The sequence below is a fragment of the Gorilla gorilla genome, chromosome 1 (genome assembly GCF_029281585.2).
Source record: "Gorilla gorilla gorilla isolate KB3781 chromosome 1, NHGRI_mGorGor1-v2.1_pri, whole genome shotgun sequence".
Classification (NCBI taxonomy): Eukaryota; Metazoa; Chordata; class Mammalia; order Primates; family Hominidae; genus Gorilla; species Gorilla gorilla.
Window position 1 is genome coordinate 32,532,008 of NC_073224.2, and position 19,730 is coordinate 32,551,737.

A 19,730-nucleotide genomic window follows, 5' to 3' on the forward strand; every position below is an offset into this window, starting at 1 on the left:
TGGCTGTATTTACCCAATGCCTGTACCCCATTGTATCTAGGAAGTAACTAACTTGTTTTTGATTTTATAGGCTCATGGGCATTAGGTACTTGCCTTGTCTCAGATGACACGTTGGACTGTGGATTTTGAGTTAATGCTGAAAAAAGTTAAGACTTTGGGGGATTGTTGGGAAGGCATGATTGGTTTTAAAATGTGATGACATGAGATTTGGGAGGGGACGGGGTGGAATTGGCTCTGTGTCCCCACCCAAATCTCATCTTTAATTGTAACTCCCACAATTCCCACATCTTGTGGGAGGTGCCCTGTGGGAGGTGACTGAATTATGAGGACAGGTATTTTCTGCACTATTCTTGTGACAGTGAATGAGTCTCATGAGGTCTGATGGTTTTAAAAGGGGGAGTTTCCCTACACAAACTCTCTCTTTGCCTGCTGCCATCCATGTAAGATGTGACTTATTCCTCCTCGCCTTCCACCATGATTGTGAGCCTTACACAGTCATGTGGAACGGTAAGTCCATTATAAACCTCTTTGTAACGCCCAGTCTCGGGTATGTCTTTATCAGCAGCATGAAAACAGACTAATACATCATGTACGTTCTAATATTGATTTGATATTTCTCCATGAGCCATTGGTAATATGCTTTGAAGAGGGGGTATAAGTGAATTTAATTAAATAACTTAGCAGTAGAAGTGAGGCAGAGACTGAAGACAAAGGGAAAGGAAACCTATGAATTTCATTTGATTGATTGTGTATTGCCTACAGAAGGCAGTTTGGGGACTGAATATTTCTATGTGACACTTTAAGCCACCAAAGGAAGCATGCCTCTAGGATGCTGTGTTGGAAGCAGAGGTTTCCATATGGTCCAAAAAAGGAAATGGGAAAGTATCAAAGATACAATTATTCTTCTGTGCCTTAAGGTTGTCCATTTTCCATATTTGACCACTCTCCTCTCCCAGCATCTTCTCATTTTAGAATCATGCTTCTTTCTGCAAGAGCTGGGTGTGGGGTGGTGAAAACAGAAATTTCCAGTGAGAGAATAATCAAGTCACATTATTAACAATCCATTTCACTTTAAACAGTAAAGAATATGCTACAGTGTTCTTAGATGCTTGAAAATAAACTGAGGTCTAACTTATTTAAGACCCAAACAGCTAAAAATTGGGTTGGAAGTTATTTATTATTTGGAAAACACTTTTTTTTCTGAATCCAAAATGTAATTTCCTTTTACTCATTTTTTTTAAAATTTACACAGATAGTGATCTTCATCAAAAAGCAGATACCCCGAAGATTTTATTTAAGCAGAAAACTCTGGAGAATTCCAGTGCATCAGAACTGCTTCTACACAAATGACTCCATTTGTATCTATTGTTGGCTTTATTTACGAATGATGAGCCAGGATACCAAAGAGCAGTCCATGATTTGTCACCTCCCCTTTGTCTCTCTGGGGAAAGAATTCTGGATTATTATTCAGCACTGGGCAGGATGCCGGAGTTCAGGGGTTGGCAGGAAGGAAGGGAACCCTCCTTAGAACAGGGGCTCCCAGTAACGACCAAATGAAAACAAAGGAAGATGAGAAAAGGGTGGAGGCTGGCTGTGGGTTGCTGACTTTCTGAGTTTCTATTTTAGATCCCTTGCACGGAATCTTTAGGGTGGATGCCATTTCTAAGCTATTATGAAGGTCACCAGAAATGGGATCTGGCATCTGGATCGCATTCTAAGTGAGTTTTACACTGAAGCTTTACCAGAAAAAGCACCTTAGCGCTTACTGTGAAAACATTATCTGAAGGTGTAGCCTGACACTGTGCTTTGCCAGCAAACACAGAAAAAATGAGCATAATAAAACCTTCCATAGTTCAAGATCATTCAGGGCTCCAGTGCAGAAAATATTTATCAGATTAGAGCTGTTGCTGTAGAATGTGAAATCTTTTCTCTCTTGCCTTACTAAACTACACTATTCACTCTTATTGTTTGTCCTCTTCTTTGACATTTTCTCTAACTCTTTGCTGTTTTCAGACCCTAGGCACATGAATTCCCCAAAGGCCATCATTTATTTTTCTTTCCATATCAGCTCTTCCCTCGACATCACACTTAATCTCAGCTGCTATGTCTACATAAATAGTTCCCCAACTCTCATTCTGACCCTGACCTCTCTTCTGAGATCCAGGTCCATATTTTCAATTATCAACATTATAACTTCTATACTCTGTCTATCTAGATGAACCTTGTTCAAAACACCTTAGGTGAAACATTTGTGTAAAGTTTCTTTAATAAAAAGCATGAGTATGTTGCTACAGATGTCTTAAATTAGCTTTTATATTCATAACACAAGTGTCTGCCACCTGAATGCCTCCAAACATCCAGGCACCTGGAATTCTTTAATAGTTAAAGAGGAAGAAAAGCTGAAAACTGCATCCCACATAGTGTTCCTCTTGATATCTCCAAGGGTGTTAGAAGGAGAGGGAGCAGGTGGGATGGAGTGGGAGGCTGTATTTCTTCCAGTCACCATGCCTCATCCTCTTGTGCTCCAATTTCCTGCTGTGGTTACGTTCTGAGTCTTAGAGGCTGCTTTCTTCTTTACGTTGCACTTACACCAATGACTCCCAGATTTGATCTCCTCCTTGAGCTCTGGAATAAATTTCCTAAATGCCTTTTCAACACTTAATTTAAATATCTAACAAGCATTTCACACTTAAAGTACCCCAAATTGGACTTGTCTCCCACTCCACACCTGTTTCTGAAATATTCCCCAACTCAGAAAATGATTCTACCATTCACCTTGCTCCTGGGGCTAAAAACCCAGAGTCATCTTTGACTTTCCTTTTTTTTTTCACATACCCAGTAACCTGTCTGCCCTATTTTCAAAATAAATACTGAATTCAACCATTTTTCACTCCCTCTGATACCATCATAGTGCCTCACCTTGACAACAGCAATAGCCTCTTATTGTCTGTTGTCTTATTGTCTTACTGTCTATTGTTCCATGCTTGCGTCTACATTCTAATCTCTTCACAAAAATCACTGTGATGCTCCAAAACATCAGTCAAATCATGTCACTGTCACATTCTAAACTGTCTCATGGCACCTGCACACACAATAAAATTCAAACTCTTTCGTGTACATGGTCCACAATGACCTCGCCCTCACCTACCTACCTTCCTGTCTTCACTTCCCGTCATGTTCTCCATGATTTCTTCAAGCTCCAGCAACCATGGCTTTCTTGTTCTCCTTTTAACGCAACAAGCGCCTTCCGTCTCAGGACAGTAATGTTAGTACTTGACATTAGTCTACATGGAATGCTCTTTCATCAGTTTTCTATTGTCTGTAATTTAGTTAACAATTTTTTAACATAATAAGATTAATTTTAATCCACACTATGGGAGTTGGTAGCAATTGGATTTTCCTAAACTAGAATGTACACATGTTCTATATTCTTAGCTCTTAATTTTTTTCTTTATAGCATTTATGTTCACTTTAAATTATATTACCTATTGTATTATTTACTTTTCATGCTCTGTCCCCTCATTCCCGTCCACCCTGTAGATATACGCTTCATGAGGGTAGGATCTCTAGTGCCTGGCAATATATGTTTGAAGATTAAGTAAACATGTGGGACTTGTCATTCAACTTTTTAAAATTTTATTTTTCTCATTGGTAAAATACAAAGAATAATAGGATTGAAGTGAGTATATCTTTGAATATTTATATTACCTTTTCTATTTGTCTAGAGAACAATTCAGTTGCCTTTCATTTGGCCCATCTTGGCTACATCCTGGTGGAGCATTATGATTCATATCAACTATGCTACTAGAGTGTCTCAATTAATCAAGGACAGCTTTATACTTTTTAAAAAAGTTTAGCTATCTATGTATTATATTTATACGGGAATGTCTCTGTATGTATGCATTCATATATGTATGTATTTATATAGTCTATGTAATATCCTATGTGGGTATATTTGTGTACTATTCCTGTAGACACACATCATTTATCCTTGCACGACTAAAGCTAAATGGATATTGTTCCTTCGTATATAACTTATTACAAAATGTATCCAGTATGATTGGAAGTGATGATACAGTATTTATCAAACTGTTCTGTTTTGCCTTACAAATAAAGGTAGGTATTGGCTAATATAGTGTTCATTGTTTCTTGTGATGACTCATCACTTTTCATGTGATGCCAAAAACATTGAGCTATGTGATTCAGCATCAGCAAATTTATTAGTGCCTCCTTAGCATAAAAATGCTGTTTTTCTCCCCTCAGCCTCCCTCCTATTTATTTTTCCAGTGGAAATAGCAAGACGTGGCCTGAAGAAAGCTCAGTAGGCATAGCAGGACTTGACCATGTATTTCTGGCTGGAGATGTGATAACTCTCACACCACCTTGGTCCCCAGTCCCCACAGCTCAGACGTTGTAACCTAATGGTCATGGGCTGGGTCCCTTATGACCATGCTTGGAATCACTGAGCTGGCTGGAACAGAGAGGTTATAGAAGCTTGGAGTGTAGGTGTATATCATTGGTGACTTCTCTTCCATCTGTGGATTGAGTTTTGAAGGCTGATTCCATTTTGGAAGACTGGGTGCCAGAAAAGAAAGAATAAGACTCCTTAAGAACAGCAGAGCCATCAGAAAGGAAGCGGTTGTTCATGGCAACCCTTAGAAATAACTTATAATTCAGCCTGAAACAGTACCATAAAGATGGCAGCATTAGTGTGCCCATAATAGATTGCTTAGGGCCATATCCAAAAAAAAAGTTATCTTGCATTATTTTGGCATATTTTCTATACATCTCCAAATATCTACCACATTCAGATACCCCTTCTGAGGGGCTCCTTACGCACAGGTCACCAAAAGAATGCACTATCAGTCCATTATTGATTGGGCCCAAAATAAAAGCAACTATAAAGGTTGGTCAGTAACCTATTAAGTAGGATGACATGAGAGCTTGGGGAACTCATACATTTTCTCTTGGATTATTAATGGCTGCACTCACTGGATTTCTTCACAGTATGAACTCATAGAGTATATCTTGGGAATATGTACATATACAAAGAGTTAGTTTGAAAGCAAAAATTAAGTGATTAAGTAACAACAATGGTAAATTTTAAAAATTTGAGAAAGCAACCACCAGAGTTCCTATTGGTCATTAAGGTTACTGTCAATTCAGAACTCCTGCTGTGTCCTGTTTTCTGTGAGGACCAGTCATTTCTCCTTCTTCTCAAATGACCTTGTAATGAACTCCCACTTCCTAGGGTAAGCAGAGGGTATTGCCCATTTTTGCACATTAAATTAGGCCATAAATGACAGTGTACTTAGTGACTAACACACATGGTCTTTACCTGTTGCTGTTTATCTTCCAGAGTCCTTGATAACCCAGGGCACTGAATAGTCAAGATCCCTTCCATTTTCAAGCAAATTAAGCATTGTTACCTCCCACACTTACCTAGGACCAAATTACTACAAGGATCCCAAAATACCACAAGCACATCCCAGGGTGGGTATATTGGAATAACAAAAAAAAAGTGGAAAATGTACCACACATTTTAACAAGGAATAGATTATCCTGGTCTACGGCATGCATTGCAATCTTGCTAATATGTCATGACTACCTGCTTCAATTATTTTTTTTTCTAGTATTGGTAGAAGCCAATGTTTTTGAGAGTGCTCTTCATCCAGGAGAGAGACAGATCAGAAATCAAATCGAAAGATTGATATTTCCTTCCAGGAATGAAAGGCTACTTATATTTAATTAGTGGGCCTGAACCTTGGCTAAACCAACCATGTCCTCAGCCAGGGCTCTGAATCCTGGTGAACACTAGCTAGAGACAAAATAGAAGATGTTTCTCCTATTTGACAAATTCATTGTGTTATTCAGGGTTCTCCAGAGAAACAGAACAAGTAAGATATATACATACATACATGCACATACATATCCATCCATATATATATTTAGAGAGAGAGAGGCAAAGTGAGACAGAGACAGAGAGACATGGAGAGAGAGAGCAGAGGGACACAGAGAAATGTTACGGAATTATCTCACACAGTTGTGAGGGTTAGCAAGTTTGAAATGTACATTTTGTGTCAACAGGCTGGATACTCACGCAAGATTTCTGTTTCAGTCTTGAAGAGAATTCCTTCCTTGGAAAATACCAGTCTTTTCTCTTAAAGACAACTGATCAGATACAGCCCATCCAGATTTTGGATGGTAATCTGCTTTACTACGGATCTACTGATTTAAATGTTAATCACCTCTAAAAAAATACCTTTACATCAACATCTAGACTGGTGTTTGATCAAACAAATGGGCACCATAGCCTACCCAAGTGACACAAAAATTAATTATCACACACATTATTTTTGACTTAGATTGAAGCTTATCTTTTAACTCTTTATGGGTAACAGGGTAAAAGTACAGTCTAAACATAGTTGCAGAACAAGTTTGTATAAAACACACAGTTAAATGGTTTTGGCCTGTTTGTTTCCAGTATACAGACAGTGCTCATAATAAATATTTTTGACTCGCTAAAGCAGAAGCTTTACTTTTTGTGTCATTTGGTTGACTGACAATGACACATCTCCAGGGCTACCACATGCGGTTGTATGGATTGTGTATTGCATCAAAGTGCTTGACAGAGGGGACATTGGGGACTGCAATTCATCCCACACTCCACTTTCCAGGCCATGTGTCCCAGTGTGAAGCTGTGCCCTTCCCAAGGCAAAGGCACCTTTCTGTCTTCTTTGAGCATGAGTGCCAAGGATTAGCCAAGCCAACCCTGTGCCAATGGAGCTGTGGCCCCCCAGAAGAGGTACCTTCTTCACATTTGCACAAAGATATCCTAGAAGCTGTTCATGGGCCCAAACATCTCTGTATCTTTAAACACATCCTTTAAGACACACATCCCAACAATTCAAAAAGGTTTTTCCTCCTTTTAATTGAAAGATGAAAACAGAGATTACTGTAGGTTAAATGCATAATTAGCTTTTCATTCTTCCAGTTGCCAGAACCACCTCCTTTTCTTCCTGCTGATACAGGCCTCATGGCTCTCTCGGAAATGTTTCCTCCTAGTTAATCCTCCTCTCAAAACAGTGTTGAGTCTAGAGATTGTGCTCTTTCATACCTCACTCTGCCGACAGATAATATCAATGACTCCCTTCCTCTCCTTAGCCTTCTTTTCCCTGACCTGAATCATATCATGATTTCTTCTGTACTGGTTACCCCTCGCTAGCAAAAAAAGAAAAATAAAATACTGTTAATTTTTTGTCTTTAGCTTCCAAAAAATACTCTGGCAGCTTTTCCTAAACCTTTTTTTTTTTTTTTTGCGTTTTCATCAACTATGTAGTAGCTGTACTTTGTATCTTACTTTTCCATTTCTATGTTCACTTTTTTTTTTTTCATGGACCAAGACTGGTTAAATGCCCTTGGAAATCTCCTGATCATTAATTTTGTTAGCCCCAAAATGGAGGTCTCCACCTTGAAGGCATCTGTGGAATGCTTTCCTCTACCTGCTGGAGATAGGTACTACACTTCCTGAAACTCCAAGTTAATCATTAGGCCAGGAACAGTCCTGTTCTTTGAGTAAATCACTTCCTTTCACTGGGCAGTGTTTCTTCGTTGCAATTAATGTTTCAGGAAATTATTTCTCATGACTATGGTTATTTATTATTTCCTGTGAGCAAGTCACATATCCTGTGATAAGTTGCGAAATTAGCAATTAGAGAGTAACTTTCACCAAAATAACAAAGGTCATAACCGTCAGTTTCAGACGGAGCTATTGATTACAAAAGTCACTGGCGAAATTGTGGGCATCCACTCTGATGCTACCTTGGAAGAGCTGCTATTTATTGGTCACCTACACATGATTACAGGGCTGGGGATGACAATAACAGCACTTTAATAACTCTATAGAGTTACTCATATGTCTTACCTCAAACCCCCTCCTCTCTCCAAATTGGATGGTAAAGTGGGCAAGAGAGCATTTGTTGTGGCCAACATGAAAGCAAATATCTGGTCATGGATGCCACAGAAGGAGGAGCAATCCTCTTTCTGTCCCAGTGTATCTCACCTGGCTATTCTGTATATGCTCAATGCCTCTAAAAAGTTTCTGTGTAATTTTTCAATTATTAATACTGTACCATCTTCCAATCACCACGCTTTGTGGTTATTAGGTCATTAATCCTTACCAACATCTTTGGGTAGATAAAAGACACCTCATTTTTCTGCTGAGAAAACAGAGGCTGAAATAAATTAAATAACTTACTTGAAGTTACCCAGGAAGTTAAGAGATTGAACTATTTTTCAACCGTACATGTGTCTAATTGTAAAGTCCAACCCCTTAAATTCAAAGTTATAGAGTTCACTTCTTATACTACAAGGCGTTTCTCTGTGTGGTGTTATTGGTAAAAGAGCTAAAAGCTAAAAGCTTGGATCTGAAGTCACAAGACCTGGTTCTAAGACTGTCCTCTTTCACTTGCCATTTGCGGCAAGTGACCTACGTTCCTCATATATTAAGCGGATGTTAATAACAATAACTTTACCTTTCTTATCAGAAATCAAATTCAATAACATGGGAAATGTTTGCAAAGCTGCAAAGCACAGTTAAATACTTGGCATTATGTGACTTTGTAAGCATTCTTAAGTCACTTTTTAATGCAAATAATATGTCTAAAAATGGATAGAAGCTCCTTAAGGGTGGAAATGAGGCCTATCATTTATTGGAGTGCCTTACTCTCATAACTCAACTTGAGCCTGATATAAAAGACCTTCCTGACCCGAATCCACCCATTCATGTTGCATACATATTTTACATGATTAGTGCACTCTCCCATCCCTTAGAGAGAGAAGGCAGTGGAGAATTTTAGAGTTTATGACTGCTGGGTGTTGCTGACAGGAATTCTAGAATGTGTAGGGAGGTGTGTATGTGTTGTTGAGAGGCACGGATTGAAGAAGGTGGGAAGGCCAACTGATGTAGCTTTGACTTATGTCTCTTAAAATAAATACATGACCAGGTTTTCCTTTATCTGTGTTATTTTCATCCATCCCTTTCTATTAGTCACTTTACCTGTCCAATGTTCCCGAGATACATAATCATTAGCACAGCAAATGATTGCTTTCTTCTCTGACTTATTTGTCTGTTCCCCTTCTTATACATTCTACACTGACAATCATCTGTCCCTGTGACTTGCTTATACTGATCAGTTCAATAAACATCCTTTGAATGAATTCATTTCTTGGATTACACAAACATTTCTATGGTCCCTTTTCTGGTTTTGCAGTTAGAAACTAAGGGAAATACTACTAAAAAAAAAAAAAGTCTTGGAGTAATAAATATTTCTAGTGTCCGAGTGTGCCTTAAGACCCCCTTTTTCCCTTAAGACCCCCTTTTTCCCTATTGGAGGAAAACATACTCCCATTCTCTCTCTCCCACCCCCACTCCACATACACAAATAATAGTTGTATTATGATTATCCTCATTGTGCAGCTCATCAAAGAATAATAGTAAAGAAGAGTCTTATCAAACAAAGCACAAGCTAGGTTTTCTCTCTCTCATGAGTACTATTCTTAGGGTTTTATATTATTTCCCAAGAGCTGCCATAACAAATTACTGCAAACTTGATGGCTTCAGACAATGGAAATTTATTCTCTCACCATTCAAGGGGATAGAAGTCCAAATTCTGAGTGAGCAGAGCCATGCTTTACCTGAAGGCTCTAAGGGAGAACTTCCTCCATGTCTTTCTCTTAGTTTCCGGTACTACCAGCAATCTTTGGCCTTCCTTGGCTTGCAGCTGTGTAAACCAATCCTGTCTCCATCATCATATGGTGATTTCCATGTGTCTTCACCTTGTCTTCCCTCTGTATGTGTCTATCTCTGTGTCTTTTCTCCTCTTCTTATAAGGGTGATTATTATATTGAATTAAAGACTCACTCTTCTCTAATATGCCCTCATCTTAAATTATACCTTCTACAACTCTATTTCAAAATAAGTTCACATTCTCAAATTTGGGGAAGGGCATACATTTTGGGGCAGCATAATTCAATCTAGTACGGGTTTCAAATGAGGCAGCAGCCAGAAATGAACACCTGGAATTTCTTTGTTGCTTTGGGGGTCAGTTTGAAAATAACTAACATAACTCTGCAGAAGTGAAAATGGCTTTGGGAGTAGGTCCTGCTAGAAAGAAGCGGATGATCAGTAGTGATTTTCTGGCCCTACAGCAGAACTCTTTCTTTACTTACACCTACGACTACTTCAGCCAAGAATACAGTGTTGATACATAATATTTGGACTCTTTAATGATGAGTTTTATAATTACATTCACAATTCCTTATCCTCAGTTCCAGAATCTATACAGAACTGATTTATTTTATTTTATTTTTTTGTCTAAACATGACACCAATTCTTTGTGTCTGACTTGAACTGATGTAGCTTTCTTTATAGTGTAAATGTTTACATGTTTCACTACAAAAGTATTGTTTGATTAGGGGTGCTATCCTGACCCCACTAGGAGTTTTATATACTATATAAGCTACTATGCTATGTATGCTCTGTATTACTTTTTAAAATTCTACAGAGAATCTTAAATATGAATTCTCAAATACATATGACTTTAAGGATTTTGGATAAGCAAATACAGGCCTATTTTTTTCAATTTGGGTTACTTAAATCAAGCAGAAAAGCTGTCACTACTAGCTTTGAGTTTTTCTAGTCCAGTGGTTCTCAGACATGCCTGAACATTGCAATCACCTAGGAAGCTTTTGAAAATCCTAATACCTAGGCTTCATCTCAGACCAAATTAGAATCACTCGGGATAGGACCTAGGCATCGTAAACTCCGCAGCCAATTCCAACGTCTTCCCAAGTTTAAGAATAACTGTTCTGGTGCTAACCCAATGCAGTCCTTTCTAGCGGAGCCAACCAGAAGCCCACACCAGCCACTTCCCATTACCACATCCTGACAGCAACTCACCTACCATGAGGTGTGAGCAGATGCAAATGGTAACTGGCACTGGTCAAAAGGAGCCCACATATCATGAGTTGAGTTTTCTCCCCAAAAGAGATATGTTGACGTCTTAACTCCCAGAACCTCAGAATGTAACCTTAATAGAAATAGGGTTATTATCAATATAATTGGTTAAGATAGGGTCATACTGGAGTAGGGTTTACCCTTAATCCGTTATGAAGAATTTTTTTTCTTTTTTTTGAGAAGGAATTTAACTCTTGTTGCCCAGGCTGGAGGGCAATGGTGCGATCTTGGCTGACAGCAACCTCTGCCTCCCGGGTTCAAGCGATTCTCCTGCCTCAGCCTCCTGAGTAAAGCTGGGATTACAGGCATGCGCCACCAAGCCCAGCTAATATTTTATATTTTTAGAAGAGACGGGGTTTCTCCATGTTGGTCAGGCTGGTCTTGAACTCCCGACCTCAGGTGATCTGCCTGTCTTGGCCTCCCAAAGTGCTGGGATTATAGGTGTGAGCCACTGTGCCTGGCCGAATGTTCTTATAAGAAGAGGAGAGGGAGAGACACAAATAAGAGAATGCCATATGATGACACAGAGACACATGGGGAGAAGATGGCCACATGGCAATAGGAACCAATATTGGAGTGATGCAGCTAAAACCCAAAGAACACCAAGGATTTCTGGCAAACTACAAAAGCTAAGAAGAGACAAGGAGTCTCTCCAACAGGTTTCAGAGGGAGTGTGGTCCCGCTGACATCTTAATTTTGCACTTGTGTCTTCAGAACTGTTAAATTAGATTTCTGTTGTTTTAAGCCACCTAGTTTGTGGTACCTTGTTATGACAAACCTAGGTCACACTATACATATGGGAATAAGTCTCAGCACTGTGCTAAGAATGACCCCAGAGCCCTCTAGATCCACCATGAAAAGCTATTCATGGGTGTCCAAACACTGCAACTAAGGATGAATTAAAGGGGGAAGCTAGCATGGAAAACGGAAATAGTAGTAGCTAACATTTATTGAGCTTAATACCATCCAGGCACACTTTACCTACGCTAGTTAGTTTAATCCCAAACAACCCTTTGAGGCAAATACTATTTTAATCTCCAATTTAGAAAAGAGGAAGCTGAGGCTCCCATAGATCACATAACTTGCCCAATATTGCTCCAACAATGGGAAACTGAGCCAGAATTTGAATCCAGTTGTACTGGACCCTAAAGCCCCTGCTCCCAATGGCAGCTTGAGAGAAAAGCTCTTGGTAAGTCCAGAGATCTCACCAAGGCATCTTTCTTTAGGAATCAGAGGTGCAATTCAGCCCGCCGTGCAGCAAGAGTGGGAATCACAGCTCTGATGTGACAAGCACAGGGGTTTGGCATCCAGCTCTCACAGCTGCCAAAAAGAATTAAACAAAGTCAATGAAAGCAAAGGAAAGGCAACAACAAAAATGCCAGCAGCAGCAGCAGCAGGAGGGAGGGAGGGCCCAATTACTACTGGTTGAAGTGTGAAGAAAATTAAAGTTGGTGATGGTTCAAGGTTATGTTGAAATTCCAAGGCTGTGGGCTTGCGTAACCATGAAACATGGAAATTAAAGCATTACTGATGTTCACACTGTTTATTTCAGGTCTTCACTCTGTCTCATTTTGTCTCAACAAGTCTCAGTTCAATCATGTGCTAACCAGCAAAGAGAAAGTAAAAAAGATGGAGATCTCTCTCTCTCTCTTTCTCTCTGCATGTGTGTGTGTACATTAAAAGTGTAAATAAATTAGAAATAGGAAAAAGTACAAAAAGTATAACATAATATTTTTGCTTCTGGTCATGCCCATTTATATTAAGTGAAGTGAAGTAAATTGTGACTATAATTAAGCCACCACAACTCTAAAACATTTTTCACCAAAAGCTTTCTGAAACCCCCTACCTCCTTGGCAATAACCATCACTAGATTTTTGAGCATTTCCTATGTCCCAGACACAGTTACAGTCAAGCCCTATCATAGTTTTATAAAATAAATATGACTATTTCCATTTTGGAGAGGTAGAAACTGAGCTTCCACAAGTGGAATAATTGTTCCCAGCTAACAAAGCTACTCAGAGGAAGGGACAAGATTTGAGCTGCTGTTTGTCAGACTTGAAAGTTCCCACATTACTTTTCCCCTCTGTATTTGACCCCTCTAGCTGATGATGTCCACCTTGCCCTGCTCAATGTCTTTCCTCCCACTTAGTGCTTGTTACTACTCTGTAGATGTAGTTTCAATGTATTGAGGACTAGCTGCATAGATTTATTTTTCTCAGATTAAAGATTTTGAAAGAATCAAATCACAAAATGCAACCCGGGCTTAATCACACACACATTTGATTTCAATGCCTTCTCCAGTGGGATTGTACTTAACAGCAAACAATGGTTTTTCCTGCAGCCTTTTCAGAGCAGAGTGATTGCACAAACTCTCCGCTAAGGCTCCTGTTCAATCTGCAAAACACAGGACTCATTTGTTAACTATAGCAAATAGCAAATACAACAATAGCAAATAGCAAATACAACTATAGCAAATATGGCTAGATTTACCAGCTAAAGACAAAACTTTTTGTATCTGTATATTAAAATTTGATTTTATTCTATTTACTCAAAAGAACAGGGAAAAATGATTGCTGCACATCCTTCCCTTCTTCATCGCCGAACTTGAGTAAGTCCCTGGAAGTATGCAAACACAGAGTAGATATTTTTTATGCCTCATTCTTTCAGAATGTAGATACAAGACTAGAAGTTCAAACTCAGCCAAATTGCCCTAAGTAATACGTTTTTTTTTTTTTTTAATGATCAGACATTTTGTAGAAACTTACAAAAGTAAAAATAGTAAGAAGGCAACTGGAAAGCAATATAAAAATTTCAGAGTCCAATCCAAATAAAATTTTTTTATAAAAAAGTTGATTTGACCTATTATGATACTTTCTGACCAACCAACAAAAAATGATAATAGAAAAGAGCTCTTTGTAAGCGGCAGTGCTAAATGTTCACCAAATCCTGTTTCATAGTCCTCACTCCTAGAAATATTTTTTAAAAAGCTACATTTTTCAATCTTTTGAAGGTAAGTGAAGTCAAATGATCAGTTCCAGCCAATAAACTGTGAATAGGAGTGATGAGTCACTTCCAGAATGAGACTATGAAAAGGAAATTCGATTTTATTCCCTACCTCAGTGATCCAGGGGGTCTCTTATTGAGATGGTAGAGACATAAAATAGGCTGCATTGTTGAGTCACGGAAAAAGTCATCCTGGAGAGTCACCTAAACCTACAGCAGGTTTTGTGTTAGTGAGGAATATAATTCAATAGGAAAGCCATTTGGTCCTGCTGTTTTCTTTCGAAAGGACTTGGTCAGATATATCTGAACTTGGTCAGATATAGGAATTTCTTGAAATTAAAGTATTACTGATGTTCACACTGTGTATTTCAGGACTTCATTCTCTGGCTTACTTTGTCTCAACAAGTCTTAATTCAGTCAGTCACTAACCAATAGGTTATACAGGAACTTTGTTAATTTATTTCTGTTTTCAGTCCTTCATATTTTTCATTGATTTTTACTCATATTTATCATTTTTTCCTTACTACTTATTTTGGATTTGTATTTTTTTTTCCAGATTCCTGAATTGGAAAAGCTTTTAAGGACTATTCTGGTCATTGATTTTAGGCCTTTTTCTGAGTATAAGCACTTAATGTTCCATGTGCACTTGAAAAGAAAATGCACTTTGTAATTGTTGGCTGGAGCACTTTATGAGTACCAATTAGGTCAAAATGGTTGATGGCATTCTTCATTGAAATATTCTATATCTCTAATTTTTTTTTTCTCAAGTTGTTCTATTGGTTGCTTAGAGAGGGCTCCTAAAGTCTCTCACTACAATTTTGGATTTTTCTGTTTCTCCCTTTAATTCTACCAATTTTCATTTCATGTATTTTGAAGTTCTATAATTAGGTAGATATTAATATATATCTGTGATTTTTTTTTTTTTTTTTTTTTTAGATGAAGTCTCGCTGTGTCGCCCAGGCTGGAGTGCAGTGGCCCAGTCTCAGCTCACTGCAACCTTTGCCTCCCAGATTCAAGTGATTCTCCTCTCTCAGCCTCCCAAGTAGCTGGGACTACAGGCGCCTGCCATCACCCCCGGCTAATTTTTTGTATTTTTAGTAGAGACAGGGTTTCACCATGTTAGCCAGGATGATCTTGATCTCTTGACCTCGTGATCCGTCCACCTCAGCCTCCCAAAGTGCTGGGATTACAGGTGTGAGCCACTGCGCCCGGCCTATATCTATGATTTTTGTGTTGGTGTATTATGCAGAGGAAGTGATCCTTGCATTATTATGAAATATCCCTCTCTCTGGTTATCTCTTTGTGTTGAAATATTCTTTGTCTGATCTTGATATAGCCATTTTGGCCTTCTTGTGTGCTTTCAATGTATCTATGCATTTATATTTAAAAAACATGTCTTATTGATAGAATGTAGTAGTTGAGTCTTCCTTTTAAAAATTTAATCAAACAATCTCTGCCTTTTGCTTGGAGTGTTAGAGCATTTATAGTTAATATCATTTTTGAGATAGTTGGCTTTAGGTCTAACATTATTTTTTTATAATTGTCCCTTCAATTTTTGTTCCTCAGTTTCTCCTGTCCTGAGTTATTTTAGATTAACCGAGTGTTTTTAAAATTCTATTCTAACGTACCTATTGGCATTTTAGCTATACTCCTTTGCATTAATTTTTAAGGGTTAAGAGATTGTAATATATATCTTTCAGTTTCAGAGTCTATTTAGTATTAATATTGCATCACTTCCTACAAAATATAACGAACTTGCAACCATATATGTCTATTTACCTCTTTTCTTCTCCTATATATGCTAGATTTGTTACATATATTGCATCTACATACATTATAAAATGCCACAATAAATTATTCTTGTTTTTGCTTTAAAAAATTGTATTAACAAATTAAGAGTAAAACGTAGAGTTTTATATTTATGATTTCCATGGCTCTTTATTCTTTTATAAAGGTCTGACTTCTTAGCTGGCATGATTTTTCTTTAGCCTGAAGTATCCCCTTTATTACTTTTTATAGTATAGGTTTGCTGGTGACAAATTCTCTTATTTTCTTATAAAAATTTTTAATATATATTTTTAAATAAAAATTTTCTTATATAAAAATTTCTGGGATGAGAGGTTGTTGGTTTTTTTTTTCTATTTTGCCATTAAAGATGTTGTTCCAATATTTTCTGGCATCCATTGTGACTGATGAGAAGTTACAAATAGCTTTAATCAAATATTTGCTCTCTTACATGTAATGTGACTTTTTTCCTCCACCTGTTTTCAAGATTTTTTCTTTATAAATGGCTTTGAGCAGTTTGACTATAATGTGCCTAGTCAATTTTATTTACATATATATATATATCTGTCTTAAACATAGAACTTTTTGAATCTGAAATTAATTTCTTTTAATTTTTATTAACATGTAATTTCAGTAATTATTTCCTCAAAAATTTATTCTCTGCTATTACCTACCTTTCTTATGGGGCTATAATTACTGCTTGAAATTTGTTCAAAAGGTCCCTAAGACTTTTTTTTTAAATTATTTTAAAACATGTTGTTTTCACTGTTTTTAAGTTTGGATAATTTCTATTAATCTATTTTCATGTTTACTATCTTTTTGCTCTATCATTTCCAATCTGCTGTTAAGCCCAGCCAGTGAACTTTTTTCCCCTGATATTGTATTTTTTAGTTCCAGAAGTTCCATTTGTTTTTTCTTTTCTTTTTTTTTTTGCACTTTCTATTTCTCTGTTAGAATTTTGAACATTTTAATTGATTCTCAACCTACTTTTCTTTATATTCTTAAGCATAATTGTAATCGCTATTTTAAAATGCTTGCCTGCTAATTTTAAATTTGGATTGTTTTCTGGTTTTTATCTGAATGTAAAATAATTTTGTATCTTTTCTGGATATTGTGACTGTTTTGTTGTGGAGACACTCAATTGTTATTTCCTTCAAAGAGTATTCATTTGTTTATGGAAGACAGTTAAGTTGGCTGAACTCAAAATACAAACTCTGCCTCCCCTGTACTTAACAATAGCAGACTCTCATTTCTGTTCTTTTAGCCTTTGCTATGCTGCTTGGAGCGTAGTTCTTGGAGCTACGTAGATGAATGCTTTTTCTGTTTTCTCAGCCCTGAGAGATCAGATTGGGGCCTGTCATCAGGCTACAGTGCTTTTAAAATTCAGAAACTTACTCAGTGCTGTTCCCTTCTCCTACTATTGACTTTTCTCGGGTACTTGCCTGGTTTGGTCACTTTCAAAGGCCTCCAGGTATTTATTCTTTATATTTTGTGTTTGCAAATATTACCTGCTGGAGGATTAGTCCAACAGGAGCGATTACCAGAACCAAACCCCACCATAATTGAGGAATAAGCTTTATGTGGTTAGCCACTGGTATTTGGAAGTGATTTGTTACTACAGCATGATTTAGCCTATCTTGATTAACATTAGTTACCAAATGAAGCATTTGTTTTGATTTTAAAATAGTTTGTTTTAGAAGCAGAGCCTCTTGAACTTTTCTGACGGCGTATAAAAATACAATGCTATTTTTGTTGACTTTCATAAATTTTCTGTAGGGCATTGATCTTGAAAAAATAAATTTTGTCAGTTATGATACTTTTTAGAAGAGCAACCCTTGCAAAGTGTGAAAAATTATATAATTGATCACTGGTTTTCCTAATATTAGTACCATACCCTCCTGCCTATGAAGATCCCCTTGAGACATCCTAAAGAAAATTTTTCCTCACAATTTAAATTATTCTAGACATTTTATATTTCCCCATACTGTGCTTTTAAGACTTAAACATTGTATCCAAAGTAGTTAATTCTTTGTATATGAGTTTTATGTTATTATAGACTATTGTCTGCCTTTTCTCCCCTGTGTTTTTATAGTCCATGTGTATTTACTCCCTCCAGTTGCAGGAGTCTGGATTGAGAGAGCTAATTTTATTTCATATCATACAATAGAATTAGAATAACAATGAAATTGATTTTGCTTTGAATTTTATTTAATTAACATTCACTGAGAAATCATTGAACCTCTACTATTTACAAACCCATCATTTTGCTTCTATCTTTGATAAGCAAGAGTAGGGCTACCTGAGGCTCAAATATTCCAAACTATTAATAGAGAAAACACACACAGAGTTCAGAAAATTATATAAAATTGTCCAACTATTCAGATTGGGATTATATACTTCCCAATAGGAGAACTTATACAAAATTCTTACAACAAAAGAAGAATTCTTATAACAAAAAAGTTTTGATATAAGAATTTTGTGTAAGTTCTCCAATTGGGAAGTATATAACAAAATTCTTATAGCAAAATTATAACAAATATATAACAAAGTAGAACAAAATTCTCAAGACAATTTGGGGATTTGGGTAACTGATCAGATTCTTTTATGTATTCAGAGCCTCAGTCCTCCATCCTCAAAGGCCTTCTCGTCATTTAAGGTACAGAGAAGCTTTGTTCCCATTTATCTCCTATCTCTTCCTCTATTCTTTCACCTACTCTAGCTCCTTTTTTGTTTCTCATCCCTGAGTTCCCATGTTCTTCTCTGCGTGGTTATCAGTTCTGCCCCCCATGGCTCCTTACTGCGATGGCCCAGGTTATGATAGGTTCTTTTTTGGTGAAGAAGAGTAGATGGGAAAAGTAAGCTATTCTACTCTTAGCATGTGGGATAAATGAGAAAACGTTCACACTATGTGGATTAATTATTAGATAGGCATTATGCAAAACAGTCTGCATCCTTCTCATATCCTCCCTTTGGTATGTGTTTGAACCTGAGAGAAGAAAGGAGAGGGAAGAAAACCCAAAAAAACATTGTGACACATATTGCCATAGGTACAGTATTGCCATAGGTACAGTAAAACAATGGTGAATGAAAACTCAGCCTAGTGATAAATCAGGCTGCTACACAAATAATTCAACATAATGTGGAATGGCTCAAAGCAGCATGATTTATGATGTAATCAAGTACCAGGAAAGGAGCACTCATTCTGCTGCTTTGCCTGGAGGGTTTCAGGCGAGTTTTTTTTTTTTTTTGACTCATATTTTAAGTTCAGGGGTACAAGTGCAGGTTTGTGACATAGGTAAACTTGTGTCATGGGGGGTTTTGTACAGATTATCTTATCACCCAGGTATTAAGCATAGTGTCAATTAGTTTTTTTTCCGTGATCCTCTCCCTCTTCCCCCTCCACTTTCCGATAGGCTGCTATGTGTGTTGTTCCCCTCTATGGGTCCATGTGTTCTCATCATTTAGTTCCCACTTAGAAGTTAGAACATGTGGTATTTGCTTTTCTGTTTCTGCGTTAGGTTGCTAGGATAATGGCCTCCAGCTCCATCTATGTCCCTAGGATGTAACATTTGAATGGAATTACACCTGTAACCCTCAGCATTAGCAATTATTTCTTCCAGTGGCATCCTCTCCCTAACACTTTTGCATGACTGACATCTCTTCTTCAGGTATTAGTTTGAGTGTTACGCAGTTAGAGGGGTCTTCATGATCACACGTCTGTAATGGTAAACCCTCTGTGATGGTAAACGTGGCCATTTTCTATCACAGCTCCCTCTTCTTTCCTTTTTAGAGCAAATCACCTTCTTTATTATTGTAGATATTTTATTATTTAATGTATTCATTCGTTTATTGTCTGTTTCCCCACTTGAATGCAAGCTCCATGAGGGTAGTAAGCTGAGTCTTGTTCACTATTACATTCCTGGTG